Source organism: Prosopis cineraria, unplaced genomic scaffold (assembly GCF_029017545.1).
Source record: "Prosopis cineraria cultivar Desert tree isolate PC_DT_omini unplaced genomic scaffold, ASM2901754v1 PC12, whole genome shotgun sequence".
Lineage (NCBI taxonomy): Eukaryota > Viridiplantae > Streptophyta > Magnoliopsida > Fabales > Fabaceae > Prosopis > Prosopis cineraria.
In genome coordinates, this window is record NW_026555343.1 from 14,516,415 (window position 1) to 14,529,926 (window position 13,512).

Below are 13,512 nucleotides of genomic sequence, written 5' to 3' on the forward strand. Positions count from 1 at the left end.
GGCTAACGGAACTATCGTTAGTGATTAATGTTTTGCGTACAATCTTTTAAAATCACTTTTTTAAACATGGAAGAAATTAATCATTTTCAAAATAAAATATTGTACTCTTAATATTAAACTCGTGTGAACCTTTTAAAAACTCAATTCTTCTCAATATAAAATTCTTCACCATTTCCACATTTGCCTTTATCAAATACATATATATATACACACACATAAAATTTTTTTACTATTTGAGCTAGTAAAACTTTTCATTAGCCTTCAAAGTATAATTTACAATGAGTATATAGAAATATTATAACTTGATTTCTTGTTACCATACAAATTACCATTGCAAGAGTTTAAAGCAATATAATTATCAAAATATTAAACACTTGAAATAGTACATGAAATATATTTGAGAAAAATAATATTTCAGTGAAAAGAAATTTGTTAACAAATTTATTGGGATATTATCCACTTATCTGAAGCAATCCCAACATTATAATTTATCCCTTAGTATTTCTCACAATAAGGTTTATTCCTAAAATATCTAATATAATAATAATTGAACCTCTAAAATTTTATAACACTCATAATTGTTCACTCACGTAATTATTATAGTATGTTCTCGCATTGTTCTTGGACACCAATCTTTTAGTTTCCATTCTAAAAAAATTCATAACCTCTGCATTCTTTTATAAAGCCCAAGTCACAATAATCTACTAACACATTTTAACTAAACAATACCATTGTTTACATTTAAACTCTTCCCACAACATTTCATCAAACATATTAAATGCATTCTAAAATCAAATCATACATGGATACCAAAATATATAAATTGCCAACCATTACAATCTTCAAGCATCAACAAGTTCTTTATAAAGTTTCATAGATTCAATTTGATAACAAGATTTGACTTCCTATAAGAGCAAAACATGACTCTAAATTTAAATTTTTTTTTTGGTCCTTAACACAATCATAATCCATCTAAATGATTCAAAGTTGTCCCAAATCTCATCATTTATATCACAATTTTTTCATAATATTATAGATGTAGTTAGTTATTCTATTGGAACATGATTCTCTTTCAAGCTTTATACCAAACACCTTATGTGGACAACTTTTAAGCCATTCAATAAAACTTGGTCAGCCTCAATCTCTTATCCGATAATTTCCATATATCTATCATTAAATTCATCCTACTTTTCCGGTCCACTTCCTCAACAAAAATCAAATTAAACTCAAGAAAAAAAAAATTTCAATTCTAAACGACACATTTACAGCCGAACAAGCAAGTAAGGAAAGCCAACACACACACACACAATATATATATTGATATATATTACACAAAATCGTCAGAGATGAAGATGGGAGGATAAGCTCCCTCATACCAGCCTCGGGTAACAACAACAATGAAGGGAGAGGACTTCGATGCTGAACAGGGGAAAATTTTTACAATCTCAGCCATTTAAAAAAATGCACACAAAAATCATAAAGGAAGGGAAAGATTCGAAGCTCCTCACATTCACAACAATTAGAGCAGAGAAAGAAAATAAATTTCACAACAACACATTCAAACCCACACGCACAGATTCAGCACAGAGGACAAGGACTAAAAGATTCACACCTGAAATCTCAATAACACTAGAATCAGGGAGCGCAGAATACAAGTCATGCGGACATGAAAGGGGAAGAAGAAGAACGTCCTCAATAGCGACGAACCCACGGCAAACACTGATCAGCGACAGACTGGCAGCAGAGTAAGAAAGCAGGACTAACGGTGCCGAAACAGGGGAGGGAGGAAAAAATACAACTCCACAGAATCACTAAAGCGGCAGACGAACGGCACACCTTTATATTTGTCGATGATTGATGAACAAAAAGAAGGGAGAAGAGAGGTGGATGAAGCTTGTGGAACTAACTCGCAATATCAATTTCGGCCGAGGAAAAAATATGAAAGGGGAAGGAAATATGCAGTTCTTATATGCATATGTATCATTCCTTCCTTTTATTTTGTTTTGTTTTTCCCAGAGAGGCGTAATGGTCATTTATTCAAAGACCAAAATAAAAATAAAACTCTTCATGCATCTGCAAGATTTGAACCAATGACTTGAGGGATTAATTGTCAACAAAATTTATACTTGACCATGATCTTGTCTTAATATATTTGCCCCAAAAATTAATAAAAAATAAATTAAAATATGTAATCATAAATTTTAATTTAATTTAAACTCATGGGTTATTACAGGTTGTTGTAAGGACTCAGGAAAAAAATGAAGTAAACTAAAATTTGTAATTAGATATTTCAAGTGTTTTTTTAATTAATTATGGAATAAATTTATCAAATTATGGGCACCTCAATGGCAATTTCCGTTGGTGAGGGAGATTTTTTTTTTTTAATTGCAAAATTACTAAATGCCCCTTAAAGAAAAGATTACACCTAAAGATTTTTTTCCTCTCTCTTCTTTTGACCTTTTGGTGCGTTCGAATTGCAATTTTCAGTGGAGAGAGAGTCAGAGAGTGAGAGTTGAAGAATTACCTTCTTCTTCCTCCTTCCCATTCCTCAGGATCAGAGAGATCGAGACAGGCTTCAAACCAAAAACCCCAGCCACTTAGCTCAATTTGCCACTGGTGCCTGCGTTTGTGGATAATTTGCCACTATTGAGATCAAAGCCATGAGTTTGTCGTCTCCCTGGCTTCACAGTCGATGCCTCACTTTCCCTCCCTTTCGTGCAACATTAAAACTCAACTCTCCTCCCCTATTTTGCTCGCCGCCATGTTTGTGTGGCGAGGGGGAACCTCGATCTTTTCCCCTCCTCTGTCTGTGATGCATGTTAGTTTGTGTGCATGAGCTTTGAGTTTCGTTTCCCTTCCTTCCGAATGTCAGATTATTCTTTTTCCTGGTTTAGCATCAATTGATGTACTGGAACTTAGGGACCAATCATTGACGTGAGAGTGCCAACTAATAGTAAGTTTTATAGTTGTGGAATATGTTAGGTAGGTGAATAACATTCCACTTAATTTATTAATAAAATTTCTTTTATTAAAATATTATATTTTTATGTAAATTATTTTAATTAGTATGATAAGTGTTGGGTACTTGCTAGTTAAATTATTTTATCCTGTGAAAATATAACAAAAAAATTTGTGGTAAAGAAAAATTATGGCATGTACATGTATTTTTTCTTATGAATTATATTTTTAAGATGATGAAATTATTTTGATTAGCTTTGAAAATTTTGGTTATCAAATAAATGCAAAAATAGACATTATTTATGAATTTTATTTTGACAAGTATTGAATTGATGTTTAAGATGAATTATGTGAGTTTGGTATTAAGAATGAAAATTCTATTTCAAGAATGTCTATTTTTCCTAGCATGTTTGAAAAGGGATTTTGAAGGGACTTTATACAGAACACTGGTTGCTAATGGTAGTTCCGTTAGCCCTTGGCACGCCTTGATTAATGATTAGCTAGTTTAATTTTCATGAGCTCTGTTCTCACGTTTGATATTCATAAGCTATGTTTTCACGTTTGATATTCATGGGTCTTGCACCTGTGTTTGTTTTTGTGGCTTCAAGCCATGTTGTTTAGTATTACCATTGTGGATTATATGTCCATGTTTGTTTCACAACTTAGGCTGTGTTTGATTACTTACTCTTATGAACTGTGTGTCTATGTTTATCTTTGTAGCATAAGCTATGTTTGGTTATTTACATTACTGCAGGATGAACTTTTAACAATGGTTATTTTAGACTTTTAATGTTGGTTCTTAAGGCAAAGTGGAAAAATGCGAATTGGAAAGTAAACTTTTAACGTTGGTTAATTTATCAACATTAACAACACTTTCAACATCAGTTATTTGTACAATCGACGTTGAAAAATTGTAAAACTTTAATTCAATTTTTTTTCAAAAATTAGACTTTTAACAACAGTTATTAAAAAACCATTATTAAAAGTCTTTTTAACAACGGTTATTTATGTTAACCGTTGTTAAAAACTGTTGTTAAAAGTGGTTTTCAACAATGGTTTTTAAGAAATTGTGGTTAAAAGTTTTTTTAAAATATTTTATTTTGATTTCTTGTACATCCAGAATTGATAAAATGAAAACTGCATAGATTATAAACAGCCTATCAGTAGAACCACAATCAATATACAAGTTACAACTACACTATATATTTGTGCAACTACTAAAAGCTATAGAATATGTTCAATCATTTTGAAAAGTATTCTTGGAGAAGTTGTTCAGCCAAAATATCCCGAATGCCATCGATCTCTTCCTCATTATAAGGCTCCGTATTATCAAAAATCTAGACAATAAAATTAATCAAACTAATAATTTAAAGAAATTAAATACAAGAATTTGAATTAAAATAACAAAACCAAATACCTCTTGTAATCTTTCAATACTTTCAATTTGAATTATCTCACACATGTAACGGATAACATAATATCCACATTTTGTGCTTTCTGGTTGCTTACGGCATCAAAATAAATGAAAATTTTAAAATTAAACTAAAACATGTAAAGAATAATTAAATATGAAAGTTAGAGGTTTTTACTTACATTTGGGTAAATCCATTCTACTAATGATTTTTGCTTGCGTTCCCTAGTAAGCATATAATAGATCTTAAGTACACTATTACACTATTATTATTTGTAAATAAAAAAACATTACAAAAATATAAATATATGTAGAAGTAAAATTTTATATAAATAAAAGCTTACTTATTGAAAATCCATATTAACTCGTTGCTTGGTGTTCTGCCTAGAGAAGAAAACTAATATACTACACCTTAATTTGGATAAATAACACAAAGTGACCAATAGTAGCTGCAGCATATAAAAATTTAAATGAGTAATAGATAACACACACACACACACACAAATACACATTCATAAATAAAAAAAAATACTTGCCCATCAATAATTGATGCTAGATAATATGGCATTTTCATATCTGACATATGATTTATCACAAATGTCATTCTTTTATGTACTATGTCGTGAGCTTTCTGCACAGCTTCTGGGCACAAAAATTCAAATGTGTTTTGTTTTTCCATTGCACAGCAAATATTATAGAGGTACCTATCATTGAAATGAGATCAAAATGTTAGTAGTATGAAAATAAAATGAACTAAATTAAAAAAGTAGACAAAAAAATTACAAGATTCCCAATTTAGCCCATAATATGTTTAGCTCTTTTAAATTTAGGAACTCCTTGAGATTTGTCTTATCAAATCCAAAATCATATCCCCTTTCCATAGCCATGAATCCAAGTGACATTTTAATAGTAATGCCTTCTTTCATATATTTATAAATTTCATGTAGTTGTGCTAGGCAAGGAAATTTAATTGCTTTTTAGGTTCCTATTAAAACATGAAATGAAGGAGTTATATAAGTAATTAAATAACTTAAAGAAAATAACATAATGTTAATTTATTTTTTACCTCTAGTGATGTTGTGTCAATTTTTGACACAAGATTTTTAGGCCATAGAATGAAAGAACCTTTTGCTTGGCTTATTATTGTAAACTTAGAAGTGGGAAATGACAATTGTACATTATTCTCACCCTTTTGAACACGTGTAATTGTTACCCTAACTTGGTCCCCTCGAATCTTCTGATGATGAATTGTGGACCCAAGCTTGTATACTTGACCTTCAACAACAACACGTTTTTTTTGATTCTCTAGATAAAAATAACAAGAAGTTCCTTCATTGTCATCTAGTACAGGAGAATCAAGATTAACTCGTGCCAATACCATTGTCCCCAACGAATTATTGCTACTTTTTCTGCTTGGTATCATAAGGGAAGTCTATATGAAATACATATCTATGTTAAATTAAATTAAACACAAAGCTAAATTAAATTAAATACTTTAACATGGTTATTTATGTTAATGAATATTAAATGAGCTATATTAGTTACTAAGATTTTGATTTCACCCATGATTATTTATATTTTTCAGGTTTTGGTAGTAGTGGTGCAAAGGGAAAAGAATTGGGCCAAGAATAATGATTTCTCCATAATGCCCTTTGTAAGAATTGGTGCAATGACTTAAAAATATAAGTTTTATATATATATATAAGTTGCCATAGGATTTGGTGCATGTGTATATTGTTGTGAATGTTAATGTGTATGGTGAATTTGTATCCTAGCCCAGTGTGGTTCATGTATATGTGTTTATACTTATATGACATTACAGGCTAGTGATTGAGTATATGTGTATGGGAGAAAATGAATGTAATGATAAATGTGAAAGTTTGGCCAAGTATGAGTAATGTTATTATTATGCCTGAGTTCATTAAAAAAGGGCAATTGAATGGCCAAATGTTTGTATGTGTAGTGTATTGCATAAATAATTGCTTAATCAAGTGTCAATTGTCTTTTTGGATGCGGTCAAGGGCCTAAAAGTGGCTAATGACTTGTGGTTTCAAATGGTGACCCTCAAGTAGAGAATTTTGACTTAAAATGATTAAAATTCACTTAGGTGTCTAACTTTTAAATGGAGTATCAGATTTGAATAAAACTAGTATCATTAGTTAGATTTTGAAACAAGCTTCGTGTGGACGCTTAAATCACCCCAATTGAACACTAAATGTGAAAGCAATGCATATCCGAAGTTTACACCAGAATCTACTATTTGACAGTAGAATCTAGTATGTGTACTACGGCTCATGTATTAACATGCTGTGGCGCATAGCATAGAGCATGATGCCAGTGACTCTGTGCCACATGCCTGGTACAGTGGCATGAGCCATGGCGTATGGCTCACATTTTTGGTTAATTTTATTTTTCAAAATCAATTTTCTTTTATGGTTTCTTGCACATATTTGAATGCTTTTGTTGTCTACTATTTTTAAAAAATTAGAAGTGTTGTAAATGATTTTTAAAAGTTTTATGTTAGGATCTCAATCCTTTTAAACAAAATAGTTTTCAAACTATTTTGGTAGATTGCACAAAAGATTAAATGTTAATGTTAGGGAGGGCATTATGCTGCCGAATTCCTCTAGATGGCTTAAAACATTCTATTTTAGACCTATTCCAAAGAACCTAGGTTGAAACAATATTAACACAGGGCATGATTAACTCCTTTATCTCCTCCTTCATTTCTATTTCCCCTAAAATCTCCTTCAAGAAAACCCATCTAACTCAATTATAGGCCTTCTATAGGTTAATCTTAATAGCTCCCTCATTCTCCTCATACCATGAATTAGCTCTTGAGCAACTACAATGTCATCTTAAATATGCCTTCCCAGTACAAAACTAATCTAATTAGGAGCCACTAATTTACTTAGAAAAGGCTTACATGTATTCACTAACAGCTTAGGAATACATTTGTAAATTACATTACACAAAGCAATCGGCCTCATTTACCTTAATGATTCAGGTTTTTCCACTTTAGGCACTAGCACCAGTAAAGTACCATTAATACACTTCATATCCTTCATACCTCCCCAATAATCCCTAATAATATTAAAAACTCCCTTCCTAATAATATCCTATTCATTATGAAAAACTAGCAAGAAATCTATCTACTCTTGGGGCTTTAAAAGCCTTAATAGAAAACATAGCATGCTTGATCTCCCCATCCGAAATTGGTCTACACATCCACTACTTTTTTCAATAATTAGGTAATTATGTCTAGATAAATTTCCTACCACTTACACTCCCTCTTCTATAAATAATTTTTTGAAAAAGCCTACTACCATATATTTTAACTCCTCTGGATCTTCCTCCCAACTTCCATCATCCTTTTTCATCATGGACACCTTATTTCTTCTCCTTATAGTAATAGTCTTAAGGTGTTAGTATCTAGTGTTCCTATCACCATCATTATTCCACTCACCCCTAGATTTCTAAAACCAAAGCAACTCCTCCTACCTCAACAGTTATTCTAATCCCCTTTGTAACTTCCTCTTCAAATGAAACAAGTACCCATATGGTCGTTTAAAAGATTTAATCTTTTTTACACACCATCCAATCTTGCAATTAAAGTTCTTTTCCTCTTTTGAATGCTTTGAAACACCTGCTTATTCCACACATCAAGAACTCCACTTCTTCTTCAAATTCTCTTATACCCTACCATTACTCATCCAATTACTCTTCTAAACATTATCAAACTCTTCATGAAGCAACCAAGTAGCTTTAAAATGAAATAGTCTAGAGCGCCTTACATCAACCTCTTTAAGACTTACTAGCAAAGGATGATGATCAGAACATCCCAGGCATGGTAACACCTTAATAATTCCCTCTTAAAACTCAATTTCCATTTTTCATTACAAAGATTGTGATCTAACCTCTCAAAAACCCACTTATACCTTGGTATAAGAGGGCCTTTCCATGTAAACTTATTACCACAAGTTTCCATTTCAATTAAATTACAAGCATTAATTATGTCATCAAACACTTCACACCTCTTCAAATTAACCTTTGCTCTCCTAATCTTTTCCACAAGGCCTCTAATATCATTTAGATTTCTAACCAATAACCAAGGATCCAATAATAAAGGAGCCATTCTAATGATCTCATCCTAAAAAAAAAAACTCTTTTATCTGCTTCTCTTGGGCTAACATAGGCACTAGCAAGGTCCCAACAATCTTCACTACCAGATCTAACCTTAAAGTGCCCAAATTGCTTATGAATTCTCATATAATTCACCTCCATAGCATTCACATCCCATACCAACCAAATCCCTCTTGTAAAATCCACCCCTTCAATACCAATAAGGTCTTGAAACCCAAACTTCCTAAAAAAATCTCTCGCCTTCCCAGAAGAAACTATTGTTTCTTAAAGAGCAATAATTGCTAGTTTTCTCATTCTCAGCATCATTCTAACACCCTTCTCTACCTCCTTTCCCCTTGCACGTCTGTAATCCAAACCAAAATATTTTTGGTCATATTAAACCAAAAAATAAGGAAAACTACAACCCTGGTCTAATCCAAACACATAACAGTGTTATCAAAATCCTCTTACTGATTCTTTGTCTAAATTCCTCATCAGCACTCATATGACCATTATCAAGAGGTTTGCCTCCTCCTCCACTCGTAAACTTCCTTTTTTCCCTACCTAATCTATGAAATATGCAAGGGGCTCTTTATAAACACATATAGCTCTATCCTCTATTATAATCACCTTCTCATCCACTACATTCACACTCCTATTATCATTCCTCCTTATATTACCCTAAATCTACCTCTCTCTTTGCTAAAGAATCACTAGTATTTCCTTTACAATTTCCATTTGACTCTCTTTATGCCATTCTTTTACCAACTTCTCCCAAGTTTTATCCTCTTTTTGGCACTTTTTGGATAATTTGGCTATTCAATCACCATATTCATTTGTGTTTTCTCTATATAATCTTCATTGGGATCCTGGACCTCCTCAACATCTAAACCTTCAAACCATAAACTTGATTGCCCTTTTCCCAACTTGACTCCTCCTTCCTCGTTATTATCAAAATCTAGCCTCCTCCCTTTTCTTGGCTTCTAAACCTTATTCCAAGGTCTTAAAATTCTCGTTGAACCCTTTACATCTCCTCCACTATTACCTTGCTCTTGATCCTTAGCAACAATCTTCTCCTTACATTCCTTCTCAATATGTCCATATTTTCCATACTAATAGCACAACTGGTGAAGGCCCTCATACTCTACCATCTATTCATGATTATCAATGATAAATCTAAGTAAGAGTGCCTTAGTCAGATCAACTTGAACTCCAATTCAAGCAAACTTACCTCAAGATTGCATCAAGGTTGCCACATCCACCTTCACTGTATGGCCTATTTTGTCTCCAATAGCCACCAGTAATTCTTCATCATAGTTTTCTAAAGGCAAATCAGTGAGTCGAACCTACACAAGCATATCTTCAATTTCCTTCCTCATAGGATCAAAATTCCTTCTCCACTCTTAAATAGTTAGATAACAATATGCAATCAACCAAGGTCCCTCACATAGAGCCTGTTGATAATCATCCCTGTTAGAGAACTTAAATACAAAAGAGTCATTCCTCAAATCCACTACTGAAATAACCTCTGCCTTCGCTCACAAACTTTACAACTTTAGTTCCAGTTTTTTAACCCTTATCCCCTATTCTAACAGTTTCACAATCAAAATTGATTGGTAAGGGGCACACAACCTCCTCTTTCCCTCTTCTGAGATCACAAAGCTAGTATCTTGATCCCCCTCTCTCATGCTTAATTATAGTTATGCCTAAACTCAACTTCTTCACATTCACCTTCTCTTGGTTGACAGCATTTTGATCTATTCCTTTCAGTCCATCCACAAAGGATCCATTCAAACTAGTCACACTTGCATCATCTTTACCCTCCTTCATGTTTCTTTACAGGTGGTCGTCCTCCTGTGCCACATTCCGATCACCAGCTTTCAACATAGGGAAGTTCACCAAAGAAAGTACTAGAGCAGCCATCGATTTTCCATGGACATTAAGCTCTTGATAGTGAATGAAAGGCGCATAGTTCACAAATATAAATGGAACACATAGGGGAAAACTCTGTGATATAGTAGATCAACTTAAGGATTATCATCCAAGGTCTTTCAAGAGCATGTTGCTCCTATATAGGTATTATCATGCATAAAGATACTTTATATTTTAATGAGCGTGTTTGTATCGTGTTTAATGCAAAAATACTAAAGTACTAAGATATTTTCCAATAAGAAATGAAGATATTAATATTCATTTATAATGGTTCACTTTGTCACATTATGCTAAGTAAGGAGGATGGGCCAGTTGAAAAAAAAAATATGTATATATCACCTTGCATGCTTATAATTAATTCAATATTCATTTATTATGGTTCACTTTGTCATTGATTGTATTGGTATATATGACCATTGTTTTGGGTCTAGTAATGTGGTGTTGAATTATATATGACAAAAGCATCTTTGATCTATATTTATATGCAATCAATACACTTGATTGTTTATGCTTGCATATCTCGCTCAACATGTTTTTAACCGTACTAATAATGGAACAAATAAAAATACATTGTATTACCCAAACCGGACCCGTTGGAAGTGGTGACATGAGTGGCTAGACTTCTTTCCTCATTAACTTCTCTCGTATATGGTTATATTATTAATTATTAATTAACTTGCATGATTAATTAAATCATGTGATGAGCAATCTGGACCATCCAGATATTTTTTTATTTTATAATAATTAAAATAGAAAGTATGAGAAAATAATAAATTTATTTTATAATCAATTTAGACAATATAAATTCAATCTTATGGTCCAATTTAATATTAAAATTTTTTAAAATTTTTATAAATTGACTATTCAGATTTACTTTGAACAATCCAATTTTAACATTTTTTACTCACAAATTTTTTTTATTTTTTTTAAAAATTTCAGTTTAGATATTATCTTTATTTTTAATATTATTATTACAAAAATAAAAAAATAAAAAAAATTTAATCTTAAATTCAAATTATTATGCATACATCTGGACAGTAAATTTGTATAAATAATAAAAATTTTATTATTAAATTGGATGTTCATTATTTTTTTAATCAAAAATAAAAATTGGACTGTCTAAATTAAATCTGTATTATTCATATAGTTTTTAATAACTCATGAATTTTAGTAATAATCAAAATTATGACAAGAGATTTTTTTAATTTTTATTTAAATTTAGTAATACAAATAACGTTAATTGTTGGGTTCAAATCCTCTCTTTGCATAAGTGTAATATTGCATCTGATTCCCATACCTCTTCTCTGCGCGCGAGAGATTGATCTTCAGTTTTCTCCATCACTACCGTCACTCACAAACGAGAGAGGGACGTGGAGGGATCTTTTGCCATCCCCTTCGCCTTTCATCCTTCCACTATTCGCCGGCAAGTAGGTGTGTGCAGAGTGTTGTTCTGTTTGCATGTTCTTCTCCCTTGTTTTGCATCATCAGACCCTTCCTCTTCCTTGATATGGCGTTTGCTGTTCTTCCTTCTTGCTGTTTGACCATTGCTGCAGATTACCGTTTAGCTTGCAAGTTCTTTTCCTCCCTTGCTCGCTTCATCTCTATTCTGGTGTGCATGGGAGGGAGAGCTTAGTTTTTTTTTTTTTTTTCCTTTGGCGTCATTTGGAGTGAGTAAGTTCAGAAACACATCTCCTTTGCTGCTGTGTGCAAATGAGTGTACAGCATTTTGGTCTTTCATTAATATTTTGCTTGCAGCGGTGCGTGATGGATTTAGATCCTACCATCATCATCATCATCATCATTATTTGTTTTAAATTTATTATTGGTAAAGAAATGGATTTGGGAAACAATAATGTAAATGATGATGATTGAAACATTGTTGGGAAAGGGATTTAAAGAGTAAGATGGTTGTTACATGGTTGAATTTTGAATGTACGCCAGGTGTTTGTCATAATGTTTAAGTGAAAATTTTATTCAAATGAGTGACTAAACTTGACGAAGTTATTCATAGTTAATTGTAATGTTTGGGCCACTTATTTTTGTACTATTATACACGACTAAATAAATGATTGTGTCTTTTGCAAAAAAAAAAAAATGATTGTGTCAATGTGAATATTAGATGGTTACTAGAAGGATGTGTGTTGAGACCTTGTGAGAATAATTTTTTAAGGATCAAGATGGTTGGTAAGTGGTATGAATATGATAAAGTTTTAATGTAACATTCTAAATTTTTTTTAAGACTTGAATTTAATTTTAAATAAAAAATATATAATTAAATTAAAATTAAGAATAATTTGATAAAAATTCAGAGTTTGAATTCTACTAAACAAAAGTTTGATTTTATTTGATTTTTAAATATGAGAAAAATTATCAAAGTCGGCCCAGGCTTTGGTGTTATAATAAAAAATGTTGGTCCCTTCCTTGTAATTTTTTCCAATGTGTTTAGATCAGTTTTTTAAAGGGAAAAACACGCAGAAACGAAAACAAAGAAGCAAAGGAAATGAACAAAGAGAGCAAAGAGCAAGGAACGAAGAGAGGCCAAAAGAAAGGGAGCTAGGGCTCAGATTTAGGAGGCTTTTATGGAGGTTGCGAGCTTGGGTACATATTAGGTAAGCTCCTTACTTTAATTCTCTTCCTTCCTCTTGGTTTTCTTGAGCTTTTCGAAGAGGAAAATTCTTGATTTTAATCCCTTAAAACTTAGTTCTTGTAAGCTTTGGTTTTCTTGGGTCTTATAAAGGTTGTTTGGAGTTTCTATATGATACTTTAATGTTTTGAGTGGACAATTGGATGAAAAAGGGAGTTTTAGGGCAAAAACTAAACCCTAAGGGATTATGTTTGACTTTTTAATGGTTTAAGCCTATCGATTTAGTTATAATTGTGCTATTTGAATCCAATAATATTTATATTAAGCTTTGTTTTTTATTATAACAACTAATTGTGAAAGTTGCCAACACTAAGTGAAAGTTTTTGGTTGATTAAACATTATATAGTTTGAAAATTGGCCTATGGTGCCTAATAAATTGTTTTAGTGGTTAAGTAATACTATGTGAGTAGTTGGTTTAATATCTAGACCATTGGGATGGATTATA